Raw genomic sequence first — 12963 nt, forward strand, 5'->3', positions numbered from 1 at the left:
AGTATACCATTTTTACATGCAAATAATATTTGCTCTTATCATGCAAGTATATGTAAGATACATTTTCCAGAGTAGAATTATTTTTTAAACTTCTGCATAAAAGGACTTTAATACAAGTGTGATTAACATTGTCAAAGTAGAATCCCATTCCCACTCTACAACTTTGTAATTTGCTTTTTGTATTGTGATAAGAAAGTGTTCCATTAAGTCTTAACAAATCTAACACCTTTAATAAATTTTTGAGACCTTCTACCTTTTACTCTTACCAGGAAAAAAAGTGAAAATTAAAAAAGTGATTTACAGCAGTTATTCAGATCAATCCCTTTCAGAAGCATGAATAATCATATATGTCCTTTACCTGTGCAAAGCCACTTACTAAAATAATTATTCTATGAGATGAAAAGTCATTAATAAAGCCAAGAATAATCTATTCAAACATCTAATTTTTTTAAATGAATTGAAAACAAGTTATCATATGATTATATTATCGCATGTGGTAGAACACACACTGTTCATTGGAAAGAACATTTTCCTATCTTTTTTTTTTTAAATATATTTTATTGATATTTTACAGAGAGGAAGGAAGAGGGACAGAGAGCCAGAAACATCGATGAGAGAGAAACATCGATCAGCTGCCTCCTGCACACCTCCCACTGGGGATGTGCCCGCAACCAAGGTACATGCCCTTGACCGGAATCGAACCCGGGACCCCTCAGTCCGCAGGCCGACGCTCTATCCACTGAGCCAAACCGGTTTTTCATTTTACTATCTTTTGAATGCATATCCATTGGGGACTTAGTCAAGATGATCTCCAGAGCTATCATTAGAACCTAAACTCTTCTCCCACAAGGATATTTTTTCTTCAGTTCCCAGTCGATGAGTGCTTGAGCCTAAATTTGGAGGTTACCTAAGTCAGAAGTAGCCTTTTATCTTTGCAAGAACTCTTTTGGGAATCTGTCCTCAGTTTAAAGATTAAGAAAAATAGGCTACTCATGGTTTCAGGATTTTAATGCAATCAAATAAATTTAAGAATCAATAATCAAAACATTATGGAAACATAATCTTGCTCTCCTAAATTCCATTATTTTTAACAACCCAAATTTTAAAATTCTTCTGTAGGAGTAAGGAGATGGCAAAGATTAATTATATATGGCTTAAATATAAGAAAAAACATAGATATTTAACTAATCTCTGGATTTGGAAGGCTTGCTAGGCAGCAAAATAGTAGATAAAATAGCAAAGAAATGGCTTATGAAAGAATAAATATTTATTATCTTTTAAAAAATATCATATTTATTAGTAATTCTACCCACTTCTAGGAATCTGTCCTAAATAAATATTTTGAAGTGCAACAAAGATTTAAGCACAAGGTGGCTAGTTGCAATAGCATTTATGATTGAAAACATATCCACAATGACCACCAATATCAGAATCTTACCTTTAGCTTGAAGATTCAAGGAAATTTTTATTTATATTAATAATATTTACATGCTTGCTTTTAATCTGAAAATCATGTCTTAGACCAGTAACCATTAATTAAAATTTGTTCTCAATGTCTTGTGTGCTTTCTTCTGGACTTTAGACTTACATTGTCCTTAACATAATTAAAATCAAACTATAAGTAACATTTTAACTCTTAAAATAACCTTTTTATTTTAGAATATATAGGTATATTCTTTCTGAGGTTCTTGTTATACCACTTCACTTTTACAAAAGTCCTACATTAGTAATTGTTTTCTCTAACTGAAAGGATTCCAAAAAAGCTTTTACTTTTATGAAAAAACACACCTGTAAATTTATATTTAAAGCCTGGCCAGTGTGGCTCAGTGGTTGAGTGTTGATCCATGAACCAGGAGATCACAGTTCAATTCCTGGTCAGGGTACATGCCTGGGTTGCAGGCTCAATTCCCAGTAGGGGGCATGCAGGAGGCAGCCAATCAACAATTGTCTCTCATCATTGCTGTTCTATTTCTTTCTCCCTCTCCCTTCCACTCTCTGAAATCAATTAAAAAACATATTTTAAAAATACATCCTATATAATAAAAGCGTAATATGCTAAGTGTTCAGTCATCTGGTCATCCATTCAACCAATCAAAGTGTAATATGCTAATGATATGCTAAGGCTCAACCACTGGCTATGACATGCACTGACCACCAAGGGGCAGACAGTTGACCAGTCGACCAGTCACTATGATATGCACTGACTACCAGGGGGCAGACGCTCTGACTGGTAGGTTAGCTTGCTGCTGGGGTCTGACCAATTGGGACTGAGCTAGACTGGCCTGACACACCCTGGAGCCCTCCCACGGTCCCTCCCTGGCTGGTCAACCTTCTGTGTCCCTCCCTGGCCCTGATTGTGGGGTCCCTTGGTCTGGCCTGTGCCCTCTAGCAATCTGGGGCTCCTCAGGGGATGTTGGAGAGCCAGTTTCAGCCCGATCCCACAGGCCAGGGAATTTGTTGCACAAATTCATGCACCGGGCCTCTAGTATGTATATAATTGTAGGTCTTTCATAAAAGCAAAATGGTGTAATGCAAACTTATGGAAAGCGGGTACTACTCTTTGCTTTAGGCAGTTTTGGCTTATGAAAGATTTTATGAGAAAGCTCTATTTTCAAATAGCAGGTCCTCTAATAACTGTTTTGTTTAAAATCTTTTTATTATAACATTGATAAGATGCCATAGGAACTTAACTCTTGTTTGTATGAATTAGTCCGTGGCAAAATGGGTTTAATTATAGTCATTTTGCTTAAAGTTGCAGAATGTATTGACAATATTAAAGGAGTACTTACTGTATTTAGAATGAAAAAAAAAGTGACAAAGATAGCATAGTTTCCATGTATAAAACACCCCATTCCCTTATTATTAACATTTTACAGTAGTCTAGCATATTTTTACAATTAATAAGCCTAGACTGACGCATCTCACTTTATTCAGATTTCTTTGTTTTTTAGCTAATTGTCTTTCCCTGGTTGAAATTCCATTCTGGATATTATACTTCATTTAATTATCATGTTTTCTTAGACTCCTCTTGGCTATAATAATTTCTCAGACTTCGCTTCTTTTTTAATACCTTGACAATTTTGAGGAGTAATGGCCAGATATTTTATAGAATATCTGTCAGTTGGGACACATCTGATCTCTTTTCTCACATTTTCTTTGTTATTCCTCACCTGAGGATATTTTCCATTGATTTTTAGAGAGAGTGGAAGGGTGGGGGAGTGACAGAAAGATAGAAACATTGATGTGAGAAAGATACATCGATTGGTTGCCTCCTGCAGCCACCTTGACCAGGGCCAAGGATAGAGCCTGCAAGCTAGGTATGTGGCCTTGATTGAATTTGAACTTAAGACCCTTCAGTCTGCAAGCCAACACTCTATTCACTGAGCCAAACCAACTAGTGCTCTTTTTTTTCTTTTTTCTTTTGAGTTTAAATGCATTTATTTTTAGACAACCTACATGACATGTTTTTTTTCTTCAAAACAATGCCTCTGATCCAAATGAATCAAGGTCAAATACATGAAGAGTTCAAGATAACATCAGTCCCATTTGTTCTTGTCTTGGTGTGTGGATGAAAAGCAGCAGCCAGTTATGATGACATGTGATAGTTCCAAACTGCCAAATTTGTTAACATTTTTCCATTTCTAAGTCATCCTTAAAGAAAATCACATATGGGTCACACCATCCTCAGGGTAGTCCAGCAGATCAACCATGCCATCTGGATTCATGTTTTCACCAACAAAGAACTGGTAGTTTTTGAAATGTCAAGGATGTGCTTGATTTGTTCTGCAACCCCTGTCATAAAAGGCTTTATTCTTTCTGATCTTTGTTCTTCAAGTTTCCCTTTGATTGATTTTATGTAATCTTTGGCGTACTTTTTGTAAGCTTCTTTTGTGAAGTTGGTTTCCTGCAAATGATGGTTCATGACTATATCAACACCAGTGATTACTGTGCTTTTGGTACCTTTGCCCTTAGGGCCTTCAGCGGAGGCATTTCCACCAATAAGCGAGTCATCAATTTTATCCTCTGTGCTACCGACCATCTTCCCCTCTACCTCCAGGCACAGCCCATCTGCGATCGCCTGGATCTTGTAGATATGGGAGAACATCTCATCATGGCTGATGAGGTCCCTGTAGATGATCATGATGGCGGCTGAAAGGAGAAGGCGGTGCTGCCTTAGCAGGAGCACCAAGCTGGGCGCTAGCTAGCATGGTGCAGCCCCAGAAGGCGCTGGAGGGTGGAGTGGGGGGAGGAGGGAGCTGGCAGAAAAGCTAGGGCTCTTTTCTTATTTTAATGTGGTGCTCTGAATAATGGCCCCAAAAGTATCCATGTCCTAGTCCCTCAATCCTGTGAAATTAACCTTATATTGCAATAAGAATTTTTTTGGTTAAGTTAAAAATTTTGAGTTGGGGAGGTTACCTTCCTTGTCAGGGTGGGCCCTAAATGTAATCACAAGTGCCCTTGTAAGAGGAAGATAGAGGGAGAGTAGACTACAGAGGAAGAGAAGGCAACAGAAACAGAAGCCAAGGAATGCTGAAAAGGTAAGGAACAAATTCTCCCATGGAGCTTCCTGAAGGAACCAACAGTGTTGAACACCTTGATTTTGGCCCTGTAAGACTTATTTTGGACTCCTGGTTCCTAGAAATGGAAGAGAATATAATTCTCTTGTTTTACACCACTAAATCTATGGTAATTTGTTACAGTAGCAAAAATAACTTTTTTTAAAAAATATATTTTAACCGAAACCGATTTGGCTCAGTGGATAGAGGGTCGGCCTGTGGACTGAAAGGTCCCGGGTTCGATTCCGGTCAAGGGCATGTACCTTGGTTGCGGGCACATCCCCAGTGGGAGGTGTGCAGGAGGCAGCTGATCGATGTTTCTCTCTCATCGATGTTTCTAGCTCTCTATCCCTCTCCCTTCCTCTCTGTGAAATATCAATAAAATATATTTAAAAAATATATATATATATTTTATTGATTTTTTACAGAGAGGAAGGGAGAGGGATAGAGAGTCAGAAACATCGATGAGAGAGAAACATCGATCAGCTGCCTCTACATCCCCCACTGGGGATGTGCCCGCAACCAAGGTACATGCCCTTGACCGGAATCGAACCCGGGACCCTTCTGTCCGCAGGCCGACCCTCTATCCACTGAGCCAAACCGGTTTCGGCCAAAAATAACTTAATACAGTTAGACGAGGGTTATGTGTCCTTAGAAGAAGACCACAGAAATAAAGGGCTAGAACAGTTCTTATTGGCACTTTATCCTCACAGGCTGCAAGAGGAACATGGCTAGATTAAGGCTTTCTCTATGGATTGCTACAATAGCCATATATTCACTTATCCCATGGACTCAGGTGACCTTAAATAAGCAGTATATCTACTTGTTGCTTCCAATTTCCTTTCAAACTAAAAGAGGGTTCTTCTGATGGGTATTGACATGACCTACTGTAATGCACCCCTCAAATTCTCACACTGATTTCCATAGGACCATGCCTCATACAGGCATACCTTTCATGGGCCAATTTTTTATTGCCCTTCTGCCTCACCATATAGCCAGGCCATTGGCCGCTGCCCATGAGTCAGTACAATCTGAAATATCATAGCAAGCAACATACAACTCAGCCCATTGTGCTGATTTGGTTTTGCCTTTTTAATCACAGTGGTGACCTTCCAAATAGGTTGTTGTTCATTAACCTTGGAAATGCCATCCATAGACCAAATAGCTCTTTCTTGGTCAGTTCTGAGCTATTTATAGGGCCATGTCTAAGGGCCATAGAATCTGGCAGATCTGCACATTATTCCAAAGTCCATCCCAGGGAGAAAGTCTACCTGCTTAATACACTGAGTAACTCCCTGCATTTGCTCAGTAGCGTATTCCTCAGTAGCAAATAAAATACATTTCCATTTTATTATGAAACTTTTCTCGACATTATCCTCTCCATTTGAGGATGTCTCTGCTATCATGCACGACATTATGGGTATTTCCATTTTCAAAAATTTTTATGCCCTTTAATTATAAGGTCAGTTTTTTTGTAAATTTTATTGATTTATTTTACAGAGAGAGATAGAGAAAGAGAGAGAGATCAATTAGTTATTCCACTTATTCATGTATTCATTGGTGATTCTTTTTTTTCAGGGCTAAATCTTTTTTTAAATATATTTTATTGATTTTTTACAGAGAGGAAGGGAGAGGAATAGAGAGTTAGAAACATCGATGAGAGAGAAACATTGATCACATGCCTCCTGCACACCTCCTACTGGGGATGTGCCCACAACCAAGATACATGCCCTTGACCGGAATCGAACCTGGGACCTTTCAGTCCACAGGCCGACGCTCTATCCACTGAGCCAAACTGGTTAGGGCAGGGCTAAATCTTTATTGTTTAAAGTACTACATATGTCTCCTTTTCCCCCCATTGACGTCTACCCGGCCACTCCCACCCTCCAGCACATGCCTGTGTCCATTGGTTATGCTTATATGCATGTATACAAGTCATTACTTAGGTTGATCTCTTATCCACCCCTCCCCTGCCTTCCCTCTGAGGTTGATGGTCTGTTTGATATTTCTATGTCTCTGGATCTATTTTTGTTCATCAGTTTACATTGTTCATTATATTCCACAAATGAGTGAGATCATGTGATACTTATCCTTATCTGACTGGCTTATTTCACTTAGCATAATGACCCAGTAATCCCACTTCTAGGAATATATCCCAAGAAATCAGAAACACCAATCAGAAAGGATATATGCACCCCTATTTCATAGCAGCACAATTTACAATAGCTAAGATTTGGAAACAACCTAAGTGCCCATCAGCATATGAGTGGATTAGAAAGCTGTGGTACCTCTACACAATGGAATACTACGCTGCTGTGAAAAAGAAAGAACTCTTACCATTTGCAACAGCATGGATGGACCTGGAGAGCTTTATGGTAAGTGAAATAAGCCAGTCAGAGAAGGGCAGTTTTAATTACTGTTAGGTAACAAACTAGTAATTGCCCCTCAAATAAAAATTTTCTAGTCCAAAGTTCTAGTAGTCATTGCTGGGAAGCAATCAAAAGCTTTTGCCATAAGCTCTAGTCTAGGCTCCACATATGGCTATTGCATAGAGAATTTGTCTGAAACAGCACTCTAGGTTTTATTCTACATTGTGCAATCTCAGGCAATTTTATTCATTCCTATTTAGCATTGCCAATTAATATTTCTTGAAGGGAAGATATGCATATTAGGCACATTCTTGCACTCCATTATGCTCTGCTTGGGGCACTCACCCCTCCCTGAAATCTTAGTTACATTCTTGCTCTCCATTATGCCCTTCTGGGGGCTCTTGCCCCTCCCGGTGATTTTCTTGTTATTCTCATTGTAGGTTTTATGATTAACAGCCTTCGGTTTCCAGAAAACTATCTCTTCCAGTTTCCAGTGACTTCCTACACCTGGCCCCCACCTGCACCTGGTCCCACTGGTTACTCTGACTGACCTTTACAAGAGACATAAATATCCTGCTCCCCCTGTGCTGATGATGCCATTTTGGCCTTAGCCCTTCTGCTAGCAGATATAATAATAAATTTATAATTCTTTACCCCTCTTGGCCTTGTGCATTCCTCCTTCAGTGACCCTAACATTTGGTGCTGAAACCTGGGAGGATTCCATGGAGAAGGGGAGCCAATACCCTGGCTTGGGTCACTCCAAGTTTGCTACTCGGAGAGCAGAAGGCAGTGGCAGTTCATCCTGGGCTTATCTCCAAATCCTAGTCGGGTGACATGATTGTAGGCTGTGATTAGGCCGCCCTTCTTTATGGGCCCTCTTGAGCCAGCCAAGGAGGACACTAGATCGGGGACCTCTCCTTCCCATTGCTGACCCTGCACTCAACATTGGCTAAATTTATAATTCTTTACCCCTTTTGGCCTCGTGCATTCCTCCTTTGGCGACCCTAACAATACACGTCTTCTGTTTTAAAATGTAGGTAGGAGAAATATTCCCCAGTCGTATACAGTATCCATCCCCATATTACATTTTATTCTTAGATGAAAGAGATATAACCCCATCACATAAAGCCTATTCAAACATACCCATTTTTTCCAAACTTTCACTTTGACCACATCAACCCTTACATTCCTAACTATAGCCTCCATTTATGCTTATTCAACAGGTTTTGATTTTACAGTACTAGGTAGAGTAAGTGTCCCCCTGTCAAACATAATATTTATTCCTATAAAACATTCAGGTAAAGGATACATGAACCCTTTACATAAAGCCTGTTTAAACAGTCGAATTTCCACCCAAAATTCCACCTTAATCCTATCAACATTTACATTCCCATGTTCTCTCAATCTAATTGCAGCCTGTGTTAGTGTTGCCAAAGACCAAAGAAAACCAAGGACGCTTCTGAGAAAAAAAAAAGGAGGGACACTGTTTAATACGCCAGCAGACTCAGGGAACAGCCTTCCAAATCTGAGTGAAGGAACACGCATGGGGCTTTCCTTTATATCTCCCTCCCTGTGATCTTTGTCCCACAAACATGGATTATGCTTGTGGTCCTTTTCTCGGGCCTTGCAAGAAGGCCCCCAGGTGTTGGGGGTCTCCAGGCCATATCTGATGGTCTGGCCTGGTGCTAACATTAATAACCCTCCCTCCAGGGCAGTGCACTGTTCACCGTAACAGGTTCTGCAAGACCACTATCTGAGAAGGAGAGAGGGACTTAATTATAGGTTATCAGGAATGTACACTGAGCTTGCTGGCTTGGATTCAGATCACTAGCCCCGAATATCAGGGTTACATTGGAATTAGCCCTTTTTAGCCTTCTCATTAGGACTTATCCAACAGATTTTGGTGCCACATGCATGAGGCTCCATGTCACAGAATCTTAGAAATATCTCTTCTCCACCTTTTGACCATTTTACTTACTCATGTGCAGAATGCTTTAGGACACCAGAAGCAGTTAAAGAGACCTTCTGTTAATCTGCTTGACTGTTGCCTTAGGCAATTCCAGATGGATTCCCATTATATTTTTTGTTTTCCAGCTTTTTAAATTCTTCCAAACTGTAGTAAATTAAGCATACTTATTGTGGGGCCCTTTATGTTGGGAGCTAGCCCTTTAATGTGGTTCACCTAACCTTCCATAGTGCTATGTTAAGCTCTTTTTGTTTTTGAATCTCATCAGTGTCCTTTTCATGCATACCATTTCTTAATAACTATCTAAAGATTTCTTCCCTGCTGGAATGAGTCCCTTGACTCTCCCCTCTGCCTCTCCTCATTCGTTTGTTAATTAATCTAATGCTTTTATTAGCCTCTGTAAGACCCATAAGGGAAAGCTGAGTCAGCAAATCCCATAAAGCTTCTGGGATTATTGTTCTATTTTTCAGCAGTAAGTTTCATGAGATGCCTATGCAAAAGAGATCTCCTTAATCACAGTATTTATTATAACCTGGGTAAAGGGCATATTCAGGGTGAATATCCCTGTCATCATAAAGCTAGTCCCAGGTGGCTTGCATAGGAAGCATATCAACTGCTTCATCTGGGGTATTCCACTGGGCATTTATAGAGGGAATCAGACAGCCTCCTTCTTGGGTAAACTGACTTTACAGTGGTTTTTATCCAGTCCACCAGACTGGCTGTTTCCTCAGCAATAACCTGATATGTTAAGTTGCTAGGTCTGCCATAACAAAATACTACAGCCTGGGTGGCTTAAACCACAGGAATTAATTATGTCACATATCTGGAGGCTAGAGGTTCAAGATCAAGTTGTCAGTAGGTTTTGGTTTCCTCTGATGTCTCTCTCCTTGGCTTTTAGCTGTATGCCTTCTTGCTGTATCCTCACATAGTCTTTCATCTATGTGACTGCTTCTGTCTTTGCACAGCCTTGATGTCTCTCTGTGTGTCCAGATTCAGCTGCTTGTAAGGACATCAGTCAGATTGAATTAGAAGCTACCCATAATGATACCATTATAATTAATCTGGTTATTAATAACAGGAAAGGAGCAAAGGGAAGGCCAAATATTATAGGCATGCCATTTGTACAGCTTTGCCAGGAAGCTGCAGTTTAACACTCCCCCAGAAGCCACTGATCTATTTCCTGCAGAACCCTGGGGGAAAGGCCTGGACAGGGGTAGAATAGACACATGCACAGTAAGGTCTGGGTGACATAGGGAGGGTACTTGTCTGTCAGTCACACCTGGGAATAGGTAATTGGCCACTGTAAGTATGGGAAGATTTGAGATATTTAATCTCTTAAAAAAAGAAGTTTGCTCTTTTACCCTATTGGCTCCTGGCTCTCTTGTGTTGTCAGGACTCTTGGGACTCTTGTTGCATAGGATGCACTCTCTTGGTTCCCCTGCATTCACCCACATGGCCGACAACCATGTGGACCCTACACAATGGACAAATGGACTGCAACTAGCCTGATGCTACACTGGACTCAATTCCACCATGAAATGGAAACTCTGGACACTGGCTTTGCTTCTAGCTATACAGAATCTCCAGGTGCACTTCTTCCAGGGCTGGATTAAGGGAAATGTGACTTTGGAACCCCAAGGATGTAATTTCACACAAATAAAAATCACTCATCCTCTCATGCGAGTCTCAGAAAATTATTTTATTTTTGTGGAGATATCATAAGGACCTGACTAACCCTTAGCACCGAGTGGGGAAGAGGATACCCTACTTCCACCCCTAATAGTATGACATAATTTAACCTTTATTACATCTTTAAAGGTCCTATTTCCAAATAGAGTAAATTCTGAAGTATTGGGAGTTAAGGTTTCAACATATGAATTTGAGGGGAACATAATTTAGCCCATAACACCATGCCTTCTGAACCCCTCAAATGTAAAATGTACTTTTTACATACAAAGTACATTTTATCTTCATGCCAAAAGCCCAGATGTCTTAAACCATTCCAGCCTTAACTCTAAATCCCAAAGCTCATGTAAATCAAGAGTGGGTGAGACTGCCTCTCTGAGGCCAAATTTCTCTTCAGCTATGAATATTTGTTACTGGACAAGATACTTGCTTCCAAAATATAATAGTAAGATAGACATAGGATAGACATTCCCATTTCAAAATGTAGAAATTGGAGGGAAAAACAAACCACCAGTCCTAATCAAGTCCCAAACCTAGCAGAACAAATTCTGTTGGATTTTAAGGTCCAAAAATAATCCTCTGTGGCTCCATGTTCTATTCTCTAGACCCAACAGTATAGGGGTATGAATTCATCAGCTCTGAACAGCAGCCCCTTAGAACCTGAGTTCAATTTGACTCATAACATTTGCTGTGTATCTAGATCATTGTTGTTGTTTTTGTTTGTTTGTTTTGGGGGAGGTGGCAAAGTAATACTCAACGCCAAATTCTGTCTTAGCCAACAATTTATTTAACACAGCTTTCCTGTGGGAATTAGAATAATTTCATAAGTCAATAGCACACAGGGTAATATATCTTAATAACCAAACAAGGAAATAACATACTCCAAACAAATTTGATCAAGGCAAAGGAAGGTGGAAGAAGTAAAGTCCAAATTTAACAGGGGTGTACCTTTTTATACAAAGACACACTTGGGAGAGATGGTGACCAACCAAGAGCTGATTTCTAGCTGCCAGTGCAGAACAAATGTCTCTTTTGCTTAGAACACATTGCTAGGGAACAAAGATGCTGGTGTGAGCAGACAGGCTGATCTTTTTCATGGGGCTACTGCATTGTTTCTCACCATTTACTATAAGGAGTCACCTTGCAAAGATTGGAGCTAATGCCCCAAGAGTCTTTGGAGAGTTTTTAGGTTAGGGAAGAGCTGCCTTGCCCAAATTGAGGTGCTTATCTATGACAACAGATGGGATGATGACATTCTGACATAGCTTACTTCATACTTATATCAAAGCAACTTTTTGTCTATGGCATAAACAAATGAATTAAAACAGCTTCACTTAAGTCATAAACAAGTGGATTTGAAATCATATCGAACCAATACACAGCAATCATGTTTAGCCATGTGTAATTATTCCTAACTGACCTGTGAGCCCTGCTTCAACATGAGCATGCTCTTTCAGTCTATAGCATTCAAAACCTCTAAATTTAGTCACTTTTACAATCCATTCTAGTACAGGTTCTTCAGGGAGCTGATGATACCAATCCATAAAATGAAAGTTTCTTCACATACTACTCCCTGGTGTCAGTAGTTTTTTGGGTTTTGGTGGTTGTTTTCTTTTTTGTTTTTTTGGGGGTTTTTTTTTGGTGTGTGTGTGCGTGTGTGTGTGTGTGTACCCTTCCCCTGCCCGTGGACTACCTTTTTGGTGTCCAGAGTCTTTGAAGCACTATCTGTTGTCCTGGCATAATATTTCCCTTTGTTGATGGCTTTGAGGCTAGAGGTGGAAGCTCAAGCTGTCAGGCTGATTGAAAACTGAGCTTGATCCAGCATCAATGTCCAACTCAGCATTCTCTTCCAATTTCATTTTAGCTCTTACAGATAACAATAACCAAGGGATTCTATATTTTACTTTTTTCTTATCAGTTTGCACTTTGCTTATGCAATTAGTGAACCAATTCCCTGGGTATGATTGTTTATTTTATGTGTCAATTGAACTGGGCAAAGAGATGTCCAAGATAGCTGGTAAAATGTTTCTGAGTGAGGTTTTAGGGGTGTTTCTGAAAGAAATTAGCATTTTATTCAGTAGACTGAGTAAAGAGATCTGCCCACATCACTGTGGGCCAGCATCATCCAATTAGTTCAGGGCCTGAATGGAATTAAAAAGGTAAGGGAAGGGCAAGATCTGTCTCTCCCTCTCTTTTCCTTCTTGAGCTGAGCCACCCATCTTTTCCTTTTCCTGGGCCATCAAAGCTCCTGGGTCTCAGGCCTTCAGACTCAGACTAAATTATAATACAGCTCTCCTGATTTTCCAGTTTGCAGATGGCAGATTATGGGACTTCTTGGCCTCCATTAACATGTCAACCAATTCCTATAATTAGTCTCTATCTATCT

At 40.0% G+C, this 12963-nt stretch overlaps 1 pseudogene across 1 annotated transcript; it reads right to left on the bottom strand.

Moving 5' to 3' along the window:
- Window positions 1-3624: 3624 nt before the first annotated feature.
- On the bottom strand, window positions 3625-4141 carry LOC308240046 (translationally-controlled tumor protein-like; annotated as a pseudogene). The gene has a single exon. The product of its transcript is annotated as a translationally-controlled tumor protein-like (transcript).
- Window positions 4142-12963: the final 8822 nt, after the last annotated feature.

The sequence above is a fragment of the Plecotus auritus genome, assembly GCF_963455305.1.
Source record: "Plecotus auritus genome assembly, chromosome: X".
NCBI lineage: Eukaryota > Metazoa > Chordata > Mammalia > Chiroptera > Vespertilionidae > Plecotus > Plecotus auritus.